The sequence below is a fragment of the Sorex araneus genome, chromosome 2 (assembly GCF_027595985.1).
Source record: "Sorex araneus isolate mSorAra2 chromosome 2, mSorAra2.pri, whole genome shotgun sequence".
Taxonomy (NCBI): Eukaryota; Metazoa; Chordata; class Mammalia; order Eulipotyphla; family Soricidae; genus Sorex; species Sorex araneus.
Window position 1 is genome coordinate 334,869,984 of NC_073303.1, and position 18,998 is coordinate 334,888,981.

General features: G+C 44.6%; 1 protein-coding gene across 1 annotated transcript in view; it reads left to right on the plus strand.

Moving 5' to 3' along the window:
- The window catches only part of LAMA3 (laminin subunit alpha 3), a 264,171-nt gene that overhangs the window by 47,703 nt on the left and 197,470 nt on the right, over positions 1-18,998 (plus strand). The window lies entirely within an intron of this gene.

Sequence of the window (18,998 nt, forward strand, 5' to 3'; positions counted from 1 at the left end):
GTCGGGATTGAGTACTCTCAGGGTAAGGCATGTGCCCCCGGCCCCCAGCTTCCTGCCTGTCGCCTTCAAACTCAGTTTTAGTCTCCACACTCAGCCTTCAGCTCGGCCCTGGCTGCTGTCCTCGCCCTCTCCTTCCTTTGCCTACTCCCCTGCGCCCCCTCCAGGTGCTGCTGCTCCACCCCTGCATCTCTCTGGATCCTGCTCACTTGCAGCCCAGTAGCTCTTGCCGTGGCTGCACAAAGTGTGGCCCTGGATGGCCTGTGCTTGAGGGCCTCGTGGGATGGTCTGGGGGCTCAGGACCAGTTCCTGGAGCCTCCTCTTCCTGCCCTTGGGTGGGCCACCTGCATATCGCCTGCATATTAATAGCCAAGAAGTACTCTCTCGACTAGTGCTCCTCCAGCTCTCCATGACAAAGCACTGACTTTTTGTTGGCTGTTGGTTTCATTCTTTGAGGGCACACCTGGCTTTGCTCAAGACTTGCTCCTGGCTCTGTGCTCATGGATCACTCCTGGTAGTGCTCAGAGGACTATACATGGTGTTGGGGTTAAACTTGGGTGGTCAGCTGCATGCAAGGGAAGTGTCCTCTCCCTGTGCTTCCTCTCAGGCCTATGTCCAGTATGTTTCCTTTCAAGATTATTGATACCCGTTGTGTCTTCTCCTTGGAAAAGCTCCTTATCTTTCCTTGGCCTCACACCTCTTCTCCGACTCAGGTTTTGTGCAGTTTAAGGTCTTATCTCTATGTCCACTCATGACCTCGATCTTCTGCCTACATTTATCCCTTCTGTTCTGCTCAGGGCGGGAAGCTGCTGACCTTCCTGAATTCTCATCTTAAGGTCTGGCTGTTGGGAGATTCAATCAAAGTGACAAAAGCACGTGCAATCTGTGTGCATGTATGTGTGAGAGTGTGGGATGGGGAAAGGTGGGGAGGAGAAGAGAGAGCTTCTTTGAGTTATGACTGCAAAGTAAGGAAAAGCATTCTGTTCCTTTCTCTAGCCCCCACACCCAGGAGACTGCCTGGTGCATAGAAATAATTTAGTGTGTGTTTCATGCATGCTTGAATGAGCATATAGTTTCTTACATAAATCTGCCTGATTTACACACATATTCCTCACTTACCAGACCTCTATACATATGCAATAGATAGTCAAATATTTATCACTTGGAACTTGGAATGTAGTGGAAGCATAATGAAAAGCTTGGACTTTGATCATTATATTTAGAGAGTAATGTGAATGTTTGAAAATGACGTGGTAGGATGACATCATGCCACTCTTTTCCTTGTAGATAAGCTTGTAAGTCTTAGACTATTTACCACACCTGATTCACAAGACAACTGTTTTAGGACTAAAAACCTAAACTTTATGGCAGATATAACATGAATTTATGGTGGACATACTGTGCTAGAAAGGGTTCTAGACCTTTCAAGGATTTTCACTGAATTCCCTTTGCAATCCTACCAGGCAGGTTTCCGTTTTCTGGAAGAGGAGACTGGAGCTCAGACATTAGCTAGACTTGGGTGCCGCACAGCCTGCTCTCACAGTCCTGGGCAACCCAGGGCACACCCCAGGGTTTGATCAGGTAACCAGACCACAGCGCCAGTTTCAGCCCTGTGTGACACTGATGTTCCATCTCTCTGTGCTCCCTTCCTTGACACTCTCCTGGCACAGTGGATCTTTGGCCACACCTGATGTCCCTCTCAGGATATCAGCTGTTCCTCCATAAATATTTGTTTAACATATACATTTGGCCCCCTGACATAGTGGTGCTTCTTTGGGAGCATTGTCACTGTCACTGTCACTGTCATCCTGTTGTTCATCAATTTGCTCGAGTGGGCACCAGTAACGTCTCTCACTGTGAGACTTATTGTTACTGTTTTTGGCATATCCAATATGCCACAGGTAGCTTGCCAGGCTCTGCCGTGCGGGCAAGATACTCTCAGTAGCTTGCCAGGCTCTCTGAGAGGGGCAGAGGAATCAAACACGGGTCAGCCACATGAAAGGCGAACGCCCTACGGCTGTGCGATGATTTAAAAACAAAACAAAACAAAACAAAACAAAACACGTGAACACTGGGACCCTCTCCCTCTGTCTCTGCCTCTACCCCTTCCCCCAACTTTGTTTTTTGAAACCACACGTGGCAGTGCTCAGGCCTCATTTTTGGTTCTGTGCTCAGGGATCACTCCTGGTGGGGCTCAGTGGAACATTCACGGGACATTCACGGTGCTGGGAATTGACTGTGTGCATCGAAAGAGCCTTTATCCCCATCCTCTCTCTCTGCACCCCATCTTTCTCTTGAAGTTGACTTCTAGGAGGAGATGGATGTGTCTGCCATGTGAGGACATGGCGCTTCTGGCCCGTATATACTGCGCAGACTTCTTCACTCAGGATTCAGCATTTCGTCCCCATGGATACTTTCCTTTGTGCTGCTTTGTATAAAATTTGATTCTTTAAAAAATTAAATTTCAAATTCAATTTGACTTCAATTCACTTGATACTTTCTTTACCTCCTTTAGGATTTAAGGTCCTTAATCCCTCCTCACTTTTTCTGTTTCCTTTAAAGAAAAAAATGAGATGTGGATGAATACCCAAAATGGACTGATGGCTTGCTGAAATACAATCAGTTTTTTCATTTCAGTGATACATTTGCTGCCACTCAGAATAAGCTGTCAGGATGTCTTCTATCCATATTCTTGTCTGAGGTCTGAAGGAAGGATTTGTATATTTGCATAATTTTTTTCTTATTTGATGGTGTTAAATAGTACTTTTGAGATGCATATGGTGCAGTTCTTAGCACACGTGGAAGCTTGTTAGCTGGCTCTGGCTCTGTTTGAAATTTTGCCTCAAAGTGGATTGCTATAGAGAAGCTCAGTATCAGGCAGAGAGATAATGTACCTAAGAGCATGCAGAGCTACCGTTGTCTCTTTATAACACCCAATGGACAAAGGCTGTATTTACTCAACCGTCTTCTTTCTAAAACAGATTTGAGGTCCCAGGGATGTGGCTCAGTGGTAGAGCTACATTCCTTGCATGTGTGAGGCCTGGAGTTCAATATCTGGTTCCTCCCCACCTTCCATATCACAGGGTACAGCCCCTGGCACCACCTCCAGCACCACCACCCACCACAACAACAATAACAACAATAAATACAAAGTTGATATGGATTCTATAGAACAAACATATCTTTTAATTATGAAACCTCATTAGCTATTGTACCAGTTCATGCCCAGATTTCATTTTTCATCTCCAATGTTTCCAGTGACAGTGGGATGATGATATGTGTGTTGATAGCTGTGAGCGCGGGGTTGTTTACAGATGCATAGGGATTCATCCTCCGCATTCATATCCTGACTCATAACACCTCCTGCAGGCATTCTTTCAAAAGACCCCATTCCCACCCACGTTGCACCTCTTCTCAGACATTCTCTCTCCTCTTGTTAAGAACTTATTGCTTACTTCGGAGAACAATCGCAACTTCATAAAGCACATTCCATGCTGAATTTCTTGCCCAACATATTGATGGACTTGCACAAATATACTACTTGAAGATCCTTGTTTTGTCCTGAAAACTTGGCTGTAGTCAGGGCATGGAACAGCTGTATAGGTCACCACAGGAGGAACTGGGTCAGCTTTCTGTAGAGAGCACAGCAGATGTGGACATAATGCCATTGCAAACTGTACAACAGGTGCCTCGCCAGCCCCTGGATTCCCTTTTGCTGGGTAAAGCTACTGAAGGGCTAATGTCCTTAAGAGAAGTCACATGTTGACTCAACATTCACTTGACCCAAGGTTCCCACAGAAGGAGGTACTGCTGATGGAGCAAAGGGTATGCATTAGGGACTGGATCTGTGCTTCTAAGCTTGACATGTACCTGAACCTACTCAAGTGAGCACTCTAGCTTGGAAGGATTTGTCTGTGCTCCTAGGTTCTGCATGTCTAGGATGCTGCCCAGAGAGGCTACAGTTGCTGGTGGGTGCCCCCCTGAGTGACCAGGGGCCATCAGGAGCGTTATCAGGGCTTGAGCTAAAGTAAAGCCTGAGGTTAGTGCAGACGGTCATGGAGAAGAAGCAGGAATACTGTTTAAGAAGATGAGGTCCTTACATGCAAAAGAATGGGCTTAGACCTGGACCTGACACCATGCACAAAAATCAGATCAAAATGGATTAAAGACCTCAACATCAGACCACAACCCATAAGGTACATCGAAGACAAGGTCAGCAAAACCCTTCACAATATTGAAGCTAAAGGTATCTTCAATGATGACACGGAAATAAGCAATCAAGTAAAAACGGAGATAAACAAATGGGACTACATTAAACTAAGACGTTTCTGCGCCGCAAAAGACACAGGGATCAGAATACAAAGGCAATCTACAGAGTGGGAAAGGATATTCACCCAATACCCATCCAATAAAGGATTGGTATCAAGGGTATACAAAGCACTAGTTGAGCTCTACAAGAATAAAACATCCAACCCCATCAGAAAATGGGGAAATAAAATGAACAGAAACTTTCTCAAGGAAGAAATCCGAATGGCTAAAAGACACATGAAAAAATGCTCCTCATCACTAATCATCAGGGAGATGCAGATCAAAACAACAATGAGATACCATCTCACACCACAGAGACTGGCACACATCCAAAAGAACAAAAGTGACCAGTGTTGGCACGGATGTGGGGAGAAAGGGACTCTCCTGCACTGCTGGTGGGAATGCCAACTGGTTCAGCCCTTTTGGAAAACAGTATGGATGCTTCTCAAAAAATTAGAAGTTGAGCTCCCATTTGACCCAGCAATACCACTTCTGGGAATATATCCTGGAGATGCAAAAAAGCATAGTAAAAGTGACATCTGCACCTATATTTTCATTACAGCACTATTCACAATAGCCAGGATCTGGAAAAAACCCGAGTGCCCGAGAACAGATGACTGGCTAAAGAAACTTTGGTACATCTACACAATGCAATACTATGCAGCTGTTAGAAAAGATGATGTCATGAAATCTGCATGTAGGTGGATCAACATGGAAAGTATCATGCTAAGTGAAATGAGCCAGAAAGAGAGGGACAGACATAGAAAGATTGCACTCATCTGTGGAATATAAAATGGCAGAGTAGTAGACTAATACCCAAGAATAGTAGTATATAATACCAGGAGATTGGCTCCATGGCTTGGAAGCTAGCCTCACACTCTGGGGGAAAGTCATCCCAGATAGAGAAGGGAGCACCAAGTAAAATGTGATTGGAAATCCCGAGCGGGGAGGGAGATGCACGCTGAAAGTAGACTAGAGACTGAACATGATGGCCACTCAATACCCCTATTGCAAACCACAACACCCAAAAGGAGGGAGAGAGAACAAATTGAAATGCTCTGCCACAGAGGCGGATTGGGGTGGGGGGATGGGACAGGGGGGGTGGGAGGGATACTGGGTTCATAAGTGGTGGAGAATGGACACTGGTGGAGGGATGGGCTCTCGAACATTGCATGAGGGAAAAACAAGCACGAAAATGTGTGAATCTGTAACTGTACCCTCACTGTGACCCACCAATTACAAAATAAATAAATTATATAAAAAAAAGATGAGGTCCCAGAGGAGAAGGCAAAGCCCCCCCAAAGGGACTTGTAGGTGATAGCTGGCTTGCACTAGACTCTCGGGTCGAGAGAGTGAGGCTGGGTCTCCTGGCATCCTGGAATCTCTCCCTGTTCCTCCTGCTCTCTCCTCTTGCTGCCTGGAACATGAGGGCTGCAAAGTCAAAGGTCCCTTGTTTTCACTTGGCTCTGGGCTCTGCGTGTTAGAGGGCCAGCCCTGTGGCTACACTTTACTGCTCCCACTGAATTTGAGTTTTCAGGATGACAGTTGTGGAGTCTGCATTTTCACCTGCTCTCAGGGGCTTTGGAGGCATGTCTGAGAGTGTCATTTTGTTCCCCTGCCTTGGTCAGCCTTGGTCAGCTGTCAGAAACTGGGCACATCTGCAGCCACCTGATATCATCCACTGTGGCCAACACGGGTGGTGTGGGAAATGAGAGACCCTAGTCCATCTTTACTTGGACCAGCATTGATTTCTTTTTCTTTATTATTATTATTATTTTTTGCTTTTTGGGTCACACCCGGCGATGCATAGGGGTCGCTCCTGGCGCTGTACTCAGGAATTACCCCTGGTGGTGCTCAGGGGACCATATGGGATGCTGGGAATCAAACCCAGGTCAGCCACATGCAAGGCAAATGCCCTACCCACTGTGCTATTGCTCCAGCCCCCAGCATTGATTTCTGACATAGTGAGTTCAGTGGACCAAATTGGCCAGCTCTGGGGGTCCTCTCAGTAGCAGCAGCTCTGCACAATCCTAGCTCTTGGGATTTCCATTTCCTTCTCTCTTCTGGGCTCCGGGGCCAGAGCCTGCTCTCACCTGTGTCTACCTGGGTGAGATGCAAATTCATTGTCTTAAATCACTGAATTTTGGCATTATCACTGGTACAACCAGCCTGTCTCAACACACTCAGATTTGGTTCGAATTGAGTGGGACTCTTTAGAGTCATGACCTTAGTTGCCGAAGATTCTTTAATTTGAGTCTTTGGAACAGTGAAGGGAGAAAAAATATTCTTTTTACAGCTCCTTGCACAGAGTTGTTAAAATTTAGAAACAGATTCTAACGGGACTGTGGTCATGAGGTACTCGCCAAGGGCCATCCTTGGCTCTCTGTGCTCCCTTGCTCTAGAGGTCTTAGGAGGTGGCCATTCCTGAGCTGAGCTTATGTAAAGTGCTTGCAAGCTTGAACAGCACCCAAGGGAGGCAGGAGTGTGATCACAAGGTCACGGTGGGACGAGTCAGGCAGCAGGCGCTGGACAAAGCCATCTAATGATTATTTTCAAGCTCCAAACATTTCCCCAAATTTGGGTGACTTTATTGCCTGGAGACCATTGGCTGAGCTGACGTGGAAGCAGTCCTGCACGTGAGGCAGTTAATGTGCCAACCTCTTTTAGCTAATAGGAATGAGTTTTAAAAAAAATCTTAATTACCGGCTTCTATAAGAAGAAAAACAATCCCTTCCAGGGGGTCTGTGCTCCCTTGTTTTGTGTTTCTAAAGCTTACCAGCCTTGCCTCCCTCCTGGCACTGGCATGGAGCCAGGGGAAGGAACCCATCGCCATTTGCAGGGGTTCCTTGGAAGTGTTTCCAAGTCACCAAAACAAAGGTAATATATACTTGGTGATGGCTAAGGACTTTCATGTAGCTTTATTGTGCTCTGTCTCCCTGGGAAGCAATTAGATAATTTTAGGGCTGTGGGCCTTGCTTGACGGATAGGAGCATGTAACCAACTTTTCCTTTTTTTCTTTTGAATGGACCACATCTTACAGTGCTCAGGCTCACTCCTGCCTCTGTGCTCAGAGCTCACTCTTGGTGGGACTTGGGAACCATATGTGGTGCTGGGTATCAAACCCAGGTGGGCTGCAAGGAGGCTAAGCGCCCCACCTGCTGTACTCCTGCTCCTGTCCCTTGCTTCATGTTCATATTTGCCTTCATCCTAGGTCCCCACTCTTCCCCATCTCCTGCATCATAAGCTTCTGTTCTAGTATCTTTGTCCTCTAACCTGAAGCAGGTTTCTGCCCTTTTGTGCCACATCCCTGGACAGAGCCCTGGCATCCTGCTCTCAGAGCACCGATGCACATATTCACTCCCTCAGCCCAGGTGCTGGATGGCCACCGCTGTTTCTGGCCACATGTCAGGGGCACCATCCGTCCCCTCTTCCTGCTTCTGCCTGCGGAGACTTGTGACTGACTCTCCATACCCAACACCTCATCAGTGTTCACTGTTAACAGACACAGCCCACATCGCCAATGTAATACCAGCCTCACCAGAAATAATGACACTCGTTTGCCCCTATGGCCATGGCTCCTTTGATTCTCACATGGATCAGAGCCAAGCTAGGCAGAGGAATGCATTTTTAATTGGGTTCTTAAGATAACTCCAGCTTTAAGTAACTTATGATTCTCTTTGCAGGCGAGGGTAATGAGTGTCCAAAAGATGTATGGATTCACATAGATCAAGCAGCTCAGAAAGAGCTAAACCCCCAACCTTTCTGAGGCCTTGCTCATGAAATATGAAGAAGGGCTGCTCTCTGTGAAGTTCTCACTCAGGTTCAGGATCTATCTCTATGTGCATAGAGATCTGCGTGTATATATGTATGACGAGTGTATGTATAAAAGGTAACTTACAAAAATAAATAATAACACTTGGTATGATGTCTTCTATACCATGTGTCTTAAACTTATTGGTTCATTTAGCTTTTTCTTTCTCATCAAGGCACCACACCAGAATTTTTTTTTATTTAAAAATCTTACTTTCATTATTTTATTTCAAAATTATTTGTGGTGCTTGTTTGTGGGGTCCCCCCTGCGGGCATCATCCTGTCCCGCAGGGAGGACCTTTCGTGGGGCTAAGGAGGGGATGCAACCGAACGAAGAGGCGCAGAGCCAGAAGGAGGAGGAGAGAGAGAGTTTATTCACAGCAGTTACAATACTTATACCTCTTGGTGATCCCTTCTCTATCAGAGCTTCTTCTTCACCTAACATGTGAGGTCAGCTTCCACGCTGTGGAGTACTCCTCTTGATACTTATCTCTACTATTCTTGGGTGTTAGTCTCCCATTTTGTTACTATATACTCCACAAATGAGTGCAATCTTTCTATGTCTGTCCCTCTCTTTCTGGCTCATTTCACTTAGCATGATACTTTCCATGTTGATCCACCTACATGCAGATTTCATGACATCATCTTTTCTAACAGCTGCATAGTATTGCATTGTGTAGATGTACCAAAGTTTCTTTAGCCAGTCATCTGTTCTCGGGCACTCGGGTTTTTTCCAGATCCTGGCTATTGTGAATAGTGCTGCAATAAACATATAGGTGCAGATGTCACTTTTACTATGCTTTTTTGCATCTCCAGGATATATTCCCAGAAGTGGTATTGCTGGGTCAAATGGGAGCTCAATTTCTAATTTTTTGAGAAGCATCCATACTGTTTTCCAAAAGGGCTGAACCAGTTGGCATTCCCACCAGCAGTGAAGGAGAGTCCCTTTCTCCCCACATCTGCGCCAACACTGGTCACTTTTGTTCTTTTGGATGTGTGCCAGTCTCTGTGGTGTGAGATGGTATCTCATTGTTGTTTTGATCTGCATCTCCCTGATGATTAGTGATGAGGAGCATTTTTTCATGTGTTTTTTAGCGATTCGGATTTCTTCCTTGAGAAAGTTTCTGTTCATTTCATTTCCCCATTTTCTGATAGGGTTGGATGTTTTCTTCTTGTGGAGTTTAACCAGAAGGGACCAGAATTTGCACAATTAGTCATGGTTGAGTTTCAGGCATTCAATGTCCAAACACCAATTCCACCACCAGTGTTGACTGTCCTTCACCAATCAAGCCCCCATGTTCCCTCCCACCCAACAGCTTATCTCTTTCACAGGCACATTTTAAAGTATGGTTATTGTAGTTTTGATATCATTTTTTCTTATTGCTGCTGAGAATAAAATCCAGGCACCTCTGGCCCTGTATTTATGCACTTTATGTGATGAAGCTTCATCATATAGCTATAAACATAATTTGCTCTCTTCTGAGAACTGTGAAGTTGATGTTTGTTTGGCCATTTGTGAAGTGATACTTCTCACTGATTAATCAAATATCATCTCAGGGAACATCACAAATATTTACGGGATGTAAAGGAGTGCAGCAGATATGTAAAGTTTACATGTGCATCTGTATCCCAGGAAATAGTACCAAAAAGAAGGACCTCCTAAGCAGTGTCTCAAAAACGCATTTAGGGACACCTGCCATCTTAACAGCTGAGAAATGGCCCAGCAAAATGACCCAGCAAAGAAATGTCTCAAAAAAAATCACCAAAACTTCCCAGGTAGATTACTTCAGGCTGAGATCTCTGGGGTCTTCTCAGAATGGGTCAGTCAGATTCCTCTTTCTGCTGGAAGGTACAGCTGCCCGTGGCCCCAACCCCCTTCAACATAGAAACATCCCAGATCCACAACTGAACCTCCTCAAATTGCTAAGCCACCAAATTATTCCAGATCTATAGTTCCTGAATCTCAAGTTTTCATAGCACTCTCAGCCCGGTAGAATCACAGCAAATCTGATTTGCTGAGAATCGCATAAAGCCCACCACGCTCAATGAGCCTCAACAGTAACCCAGAAGGTTCCACTAGCACAACCTGCCCAGCTGATCCTCAGATGGTGACTTAACTCATATCACTGTGAGATACAGCAGCTCTCACAAACTGGCGACTGTCAACCTAAGGTCTGATCATTCTATTTGTTTTTGGTTTGAACAAACAATATGAAGTAAATCTGCCTGTGGCTGCAAGGGGGCAGACTGGGGTGATGGGGTGGCAAATTGGGGACATTGGTAGAGGGAAGGGTACACTGGTGGTGGGATTGGTGTTGGAACATTTAAGGCCTGAAGCAACTATATTGTGAACAGCTTGGCAAATCATGGCGTTATAATAAAATGACAATGAAAAAAGCTATTCAAGGGGTCAGGAGGTCAGAGAAATAATGCAGGCTTATGGTACTTGTCTTGTATGCAGTTGATGCATTTGACCCATTTGACCACATGATCTTCCCACAGCACTGGGGGTGCCTGCACACGCTTCAGTGGGTTCAAGCACACTGCATCCTTGGGTCCTAGCACTGACCTGCTGGCCCAGCTGGCTGCAACTTGATCAGAGAGGCCCTGGGGTCTCGTGGGCATAATTGGGACATAGCCCAACAAAACATTTAGTTCCTTTGATAGCTGAAATCACTGCCACATTTGATATTTGCAGATGGGATGGTCTAAACCTTCCCCTGTGTTTAGTCTTTGAGGCACAGGGAAAAACACATCCAGAGTTGAGGAAAGGCTTCAGGAAGAGATGTAGGAATAGGTAGGGCAGGTGGCAGGGGGGATGGGGGGAGGGAAGCGGGGGAAGGAAAGGGAAAAGAGATGACCCTCAGGAAATTCTGAGGAGGGAGGGGGGAGCTCTACTCACCCTGTACCTTATCATCCTATACCCATCATCCTGTATCCCATCACCCTGCACCCCATTACCCTACACTTTATTATCCTACACCCTATCACCTCGCATACCCAACACCCGAATTGTCCTATACTCCCATGTCCTGCACGCCATCACCCTATACCACATCATAGTACATCCACATTACCCTATACTCACAAAACCCTATACCCTATCACAGTACACCCACATCACCCTGTGTTCTGTCACCGTACACCCCGATAACCATATATCCCATTACCCTACATCCCATACCCTACATCCCATCACCCTTTACCCATTACATAATGCCCCATCAATTTACATCACTACCATCCTGCACCCCATCACCCTATATCTCTATTATCTTACACCTGTTACTCTACATCCCATAATCCTGCACTCCATCATCCTGAACTGTCATCCTACACCTGCATAACCCTACACCATCACTCTACACTTTCATAACCCTAAACCATCACCCTACACCCCATCACTATACCCCATCACTGTGCACCCATTACTCTTTCTCCCTATTATTCCACTGCCATCACTCTACACCCCAATCTATCACCTTGCACCCCCACATCCTCCCTTCTGTGGTGCCTCAATCTGGATGCCACCCATCTTCAGACACCCAGATCTCACTGTCTTTCAGTGAGTGGGCCCTGCCCTGCTTCCTGTCCCAGGCCACACCCCTTCTGCAACAGCATCAGTGCCTGCCCTGCAGATGTCTTACCTGGAGCTGACTTGCAGGAGAAAACATGATTGCTGGAGAAGTGCCACTCACCTGCCACTCTCCTCACTCCCTGCCACCTTGCTGAGTAGGCACAGTGAGCACCTGGCTCTCCTGGCAGCTGCCACCCTGCAGCCCACCCACCCTTCCTATGTCTCCCAGTGACCTTCCCTCACCCCAGTCTGCACTGTTTGTGCTGGGTTCCAGGGGTCCCTGCCTCCTTCTGTTCCAAAGTCTGACCAGCAGGAGATTGGAAAAGACCAGGGGGCGCCAGAGCACTTAAGAGAGAAGAACTGGGACATGCGATCTGAGGGTTCCACTGGGGACACACCTTTTCTTTCATTTTTTTCTTTTTCTTTTATTTTTTTTGCTTTTTGGGTCACACCTGGCAATGCACAGGGGTTACTCCTGGCTCTGCACTCAGGAATTATTCCTGGCGGTGCTCAGGGGACCATATGGGATGCTGGGGATCGAACCCGGGTCGGCCGTGTGCAAGGCAAACGCCCTACCCGCTGTGCTATCTCTCCAGCCCAATTTTTTTCTTCTTAATTTTTGGTAGGGCCACAGCTGGCGGTGCTCAGGGGCTGCTATTCATGGCTCTATTCAGGGATCATATATGGTACTGGGAGAACTGAACCAAGGTAGTAGCTGCACAGCCTCATACAAATCAGGAGTCTTGCCTCTTGTCCTATATCTCTGTCCCAGATGAACTTTTTAACACCTGAAAGTGCACCTATCAGCCCTTTCTATGTGGGCCTGTGACATTGTTTTCATCTTTTGTGAGCTTATTGTGTTCTACAAAAAGTTTGTAAATAAGGCGACTAAAATGAAATTTAATTTCCCCCAATCTACATCTGTCTTAGTAAAATAAAAAAGTTTCTTGTCTTGGGCTGGAGCAATAGCACAACGGGTAGGGCATTTGCCTTGCACTCAGCCGACCTGGGTTCGATTCCCAGCATCTCATATGGTCTCCTGAGCACCGCCAAGGGTGATTCTGAGTGCAGAGCCAGGAGTAATCCCTATGCACCACCAGGTGTGACCCAAAAAGCAAAAAAAAAAAAAATCTTGTCTGAATATGGATTAGTAGTGGAGTGCATGCCTTTCATATGGATCTGATACCTGGAATTGCCAAAAAAAATCCCTATAAATTGGATTATTAGATAAATGTTAGAATTGGATATTGGCCACAAAGGAAATTTAATTATTTAATCTCATATTTAAGGACGAATAACTTGCATGGACTGGAATGATAGCATGGTGGGTAGGACATTTGCCTTGCATGCAGCCAACCCAGGTTTTATTCCTTCGCCCCTCTCAGAGAACTTGGCAAGCTACCAAGAGTATCACACCCGCACGGCAAAGCTTGGCAAGCTACTTGTGGTGTATTCATTAGGCCAAAAACAGTAAGAACAAGTCTCACAATGGAGATGTTACTGGTGTCCGCTTGAGCAAATCGATGAACAATGGGACGACAGTGCTACAATAATAACTTGCAGAGTTATATTTGTATTATTTATTTTAATGATTTTTACTTTATTTGAACAGTGGCTTGCAAAATTGCTTACAATCCAGTTGTTTTGGGCATTGAGTGTTCCAACACCAATCCCACTACCAGTGTGGCCTTCCCTCCACCATTGTTCCCAGTTTCCCACCCCCCCCCAGCACAAAATAATGGGTTTCATATTCCTTGTTACAACTAAGCAGCTAATTGAATTATCAAGAAATCCTTCAGTAAAAGAAAATTTGTAAAAGTTGTTATATCTCACCATGGGGTCATTAAGTCCTTGTCTGAGGGTTTACTAAGCTGATGAATGCTGGTTGAGCCTTCTGTGTTATTTTTGTTTATTGAATGGTTCTGGCTCCTATGTTACTTTCCCATCCAATTCAGTGTACTGGGCTCTCAGTATTGTGGCATTTGCAGGTTTCATGAACCAAGATCTTCAAGACCTGTAGAACTGGGAAATAAATTTACGTGGCTGTGCCTGGAATGTGGGTGCGGCTATTAGGGCTTTTGGAAGTACGGGAGTGGGGGTAAGGGAAGGCCACCACTCCAAGAACACCCCAGAATTTTCAGCCTGAACACTGGTGTACCCAGAATTTTCATCAGTTGGTGTCTGCAGAGATTAGTCATGAAGCTGTGGAGTTGGGCTGTTGGCATGACAGCTGCTGTGGGTTGTGAGTGTGACTAGGGACATAGCCCATCCCCTTTTCGAGGTCACCCCAGAGTTTTCAGCAGGATTGTTGGTCTACCAGTAAATTTTATCCACTTGCTACTCTCCTGAGATTACTTATCTAAGCAATAATTTATTTGGACTCCTATGCAGTGCTTAGTGGGCCCAGCGGCTACTACTAGAAGTGCTCACGGCCCACCAGAGCTACCCCCAGTGGTTTTTGGGGACCATGGGTGCTGGCGATTAAATCCAGGTCTTCCACAAGTGAAGTGTCTGCTCCAGTGCTTGAAGTTTATCTCTTGGCCCTTGCACTTGTATTTGTCTATGGAGAGTGGGAACATTTATAATTCAGTTAATGAGAAAATAAATTTTCCAAATGCTTCTCCTTGGATTACTTATTAATGACAGAGACAAAAGGCTACTTTGTAATGGGGAAATCTGGTCGCCATCTTAGGTGAACAATCAAACACACTGTCCCTGATAACAAGAGAGCCGGGTATCCTGTGCTCCTCGCATGATGCCACAAGAAGGACATGTCACACAGGAGGGACTTCTGCCAAGTACTCTGAATCAGAGCCCGAGGAAATCATTAATTAGGTTGTGGGGCTCAGGGAGAGAGTACAGCAGCTGGGCTGCAGGCTCTTGACCTGGGTTTGATCTTACGGTCCCTGAGCACTCTGGGTGTGCTGGAGTTGGGTCCTGGAGGTGCCCCAATCACTGTTGGGTAGCCCAGGGGATTGACCTGGTTGGGAGAGAGAGTGAGACAGAGACAGAGAGGTAGAGGGAGAGACATATAGAGACAGAGAATTTAGGGAGAAGTAAGGTTGTGCAACATTCTAAAATACAAAGGACTTGGACTCCAGTTGTTAATGTCAGGGATGAGGTTAAGGAGCACGGAGACTGTGTAAAATAGAAAGAGGATAAGGAATCCTATTGATATTTGACTGACTTTAGGGATGGAAAAATCCAACATGCGTTAGGAGAATCAGGGACATTTATGAAGTGGGTTAGATAGGATTTTTAGATAAATTATAACATTCCTCAAACATGAAAATTGGTGTATGAAGGAGAATGAGCTGTCTTGGGAAATACTCGATAGCATATTTCTGAGTGAAGCAGACTGAAATCCCAAACTTAATTCCATGGATTCAGTGAAAGAGACTCGTGTGTGTTGACAGAGAGAGAATGTAAACATAGCAGCGTTAATTTTGGTGGATCTCATAGAAGAATATGGGTATTCATTGTATTACTCTAAAATTTCCCAGTGTTTGAATATTAGGCAAAATTCCAAAATTAGAAAAAATAGACTAGAAAATGTTGCTTTGTTTAATAATATGTATTAAATTGCAAAGTTTTATAGTAGACTAATTTCACATTTGTTTTTAAAGTTATATTTTAAATTATAGTTTATGTAACATGGTTATAATAGCATTAAAGTTTATGGTCTTATTTATTTATTTAATTTTAAAATTTTTTATTGAACCACCATGAGATACAGTTACAAAGCTTTCATGTTTGAGATTTAGCCATACAGTGATCGAACACCTGTTCCTCCACCAGTGCAAACTTTCCATCATCTATGTCCCCCCTCACCCACCCTCCTCCCCTCCTCACCCTGCCTCTATGGTAGGCAAATGCTCCGACATTCACTCTCTATTTTGGGGCATTATATTTTGCCTGAATTTTCCAACCACCATTCAAGCCTGCCTTCCAGGGGCAAACGCTAGATCATTTACTTTCTATTGCTCATTTTGCATATCATGAACAGTTGTGTGCCCGCTTATGCGGCTGCATGCTTCTGAAATTCTAAGATTGTAAATGAATGGATGGGTTCCAGAGACACTTCTGTAGGGAGCTATTCCATTTTGGGATTCAATTGGGAGTTTCTGGGCGTGGGCTGTTGGTGTGCCAAGATGGTGCCTGGGGGCAGGTTGTGGGCATGACTCCCGGCATCAGGAGCATCACGGAGCCAGGCTGAGGCTGCCTGGTTCCACTGATGGAGTGAGGTTTGGAGATTTAGTCCTGAAAGCCACATACCGGAGCCTTGCTTGTGTAAGCTCATGGGCACCGAGGTTCCATCTGGAAAAGGAGGGGAGATTGCACCTACTTCGTCTGGAAGCCCCAGTGAAATTGGCTTGGTCTGGTGCCCAGAGAGATCTCTGGTCTTGTGGTGTCCCCTGGGACTGGTCGCTTCTGTGTGTGCCAAGATATGTTTATGGTTTTAATGTACAAAGTTTCTACACTCCTCCTCTCCACCAAAGTGCTCAAGACTCTTCACCACTGTCCCTGTGTCCCTTCTTACCTGCCTCTTACTCTCCCAGCATCCACACCATTCTCCCCACTGCTTTGTATTCTGATTTCTGTAATCCAAGGCCAAGGATCTGTCATTTGATACTGTGTATTTCCTTGTTTTGTTCTCTATACTAGAGGTAGATAAGATCATTGTCTCTCTCTCCCCGCTTTACTGCATTTAACAAGAAACCCTCCTCTTCCATTCAAGTTGCAGCTAATGGCAAGATGCAATCTTTTCTTATGACTACATAATATTCCATTTTGTATATTAAACCAAACCTTCTTTGACATTTGGGTTATTCATATCCTGGCTGTTGTACTAAGTTACTGCAGTAAACATAGCCATGCATATATTTTTGAAATAATGTTTTTGTTTGTGGGAAGTAAATGTCAAGGAGTGGAATCACTAGGTCACATGGAAGCCTTATCCTGAGTGTTTTTGGGACATTTCCATACTGCTTTCCATAGAGGCTGAACTGGATGACACTCCTATCAACAGTGAATAAGATTTCCTTTCTCAGGGCTGGAGTGATAGCACAGTGGGTAGGGCGTTCGCCTTGCATGTGGCCGACCTGAGTTCGATTCCCAGCATCCCATATGGTCCCCTGAGCACCGCCAGGGGTAATTCCTGAGTGCAGAGCCAGTAGTGACCCAAAAAGAAAAAAAAAAAAGATTTCCTTTCTCACCAAATCCCTTCCAACACTGGTTGTTTCTAGTCATTTTAAATTTTGCCATTTTCATTGCTCTGAGTTAATATATCATTGTCATTTTGATTTGCATTTTTATGGTAATAAGTAATAATGAACACTTTTTCCTATGCCTACCAGCAGTTCATCTATCTTCTGCAGCAAAGTGTATATCTTCTTCCCCAATGTTTTGATGGGATTTTTGGTTATTTTTTGTTGATCTTTATGACTGTTTTATATATCTTGTATATTAGACCTTTATTTAGTAAATATTGTGTGCAAGTATTTTTTCCCACTCAGTAGGATGTCTTCTTTCTTTCTTTCTTTCTTTCTTTCTTTCTTTCTTTCTTTCTTTCTTTCTTTCTTTCTTTCTTTCTTTCTTTCTTTCTTTCTTTCTTTCTTCCTTCCTTTCTTTCTTTATTTCTTCCTTCCTTTCTTTCTTTCTTTCTTCCTTCCTTCCTTCCTTTCTTTCTTTCTTTCTTTCTTTCTTTCTTTCTTTCTTTCTTTCTTTCTTTCTTTCTTTCTTTCTTTCTTTCTTTCTCTCTTTTTTCTTTCCATAATTTGGATGAGTGTGTTTTTTTGTGTATTAAGCTAATTTTGAATGTGATATTTGCTTAGTATTTTGCAATTTCTCACGAATCACGATCACGAATCACGAAATCCCGTTAATCACCGATTTCTCAGGTGGGCTCAGTAACCTCTCATTTCGTCCTTTCCCTGAGATCTTAGAAGTCTATCTCGACTCGGCCCTCGTAATGATGTCGCACTGGGGGCTCTTTCAGGGTCAGGGGAATGAGATTCAGCTTGTTACTGGATTTGGCATATGAATACACCGTGAGAAGCTTGCAAGGCTGTCCCATGTGGGCGGGAAACTCTCAGAAGATTGCCAGTTTCTCCCAGAGGGAGAAATAGGCTACAAGATATCACGCGGCCACAAAGTGAACGTGCGATTCTGAGAGCTTGCTTTTAAGTCTCTCTCTGAATGTTGGCTGTTGATGGGATTACACACACCTGGGTTTCTCTGCCGGTACCTTCATGCATGAGGCCTGTCTGAATGTGTGGCGAGGGGCCTCGAGCATGGCTGTAGCTAGGTTGTGGTGGTCTTCGGCCGCCAGGAGCTCTGCTCAGGGTCAGGAGGGAAGCTGGAGCCCATCCCCTCCAAGGGGCCCCCGGGGAAGACAGCCAGGCATGCGGGCAAGAGGCACTCTTATATAAGAGAGTCATATATATATATATATATATATATATATATATATACATACATACATATATATATACTTATACTACTTGTTTCAATTTAACACATATTAAACACCCACTCTGAGGATACAGGAATTAAGATACAAATGTGTGATAATATCGTGAGAATAATAGATTAAAACAAGTCTATACCATAGACCGTGATAGGTGTTTTAAATGATGGAGGTTAAAATGGGTATGTAGTGGATTTACTTTACCATCTACCTAACAAGTAGCTTTTATAATCACTTTTTGTTATTATCTTATGTCCCTGGAAGTAGAATCAGAGTTTGGTACCAGAGTTAGAGTTGTGTGGCTGGTAAGGCACAGGGAGTGGGATCTATAACTTTAGCACTGAACCCCCCAAGCAGTGACACAGGCAGACCCCTTGACATTAGACTGTCTCTTTGCTTCCCATCTGCCTTTCTCCTGAACTTGGCGTCAATTACACAAAGTAAATTTTTCAAAATTTAGCTTTCTTGAAATATTTTTTCCCTGAAGTTACATTGCATTATATATTACATTGCACTACATTGCATTATATATTACATTGCATTATAACATTATATATTTGCAGATGTGCAACATTTTAAGACAATAAGCCTATATAATGCTTCAACACTCCACTAAAAGTAGTTGCATTTTTCACCACACAGTTGACCTTTCTACTCAGGTCTATCTAACTTCCCAACCCATTTTATTTTCTAAGAAACCACTAATTTGCTCTTCTAGTCTGCAAGTTTATTTTTGTCTTATTTAGTTTGTTTTTACCCCCTACAAGTTTGTCTTTGTCTTAACATTTTTTCTGTGTGTGTATGTAGAGCATGTAAATGAAATTATACTTTTTCTTT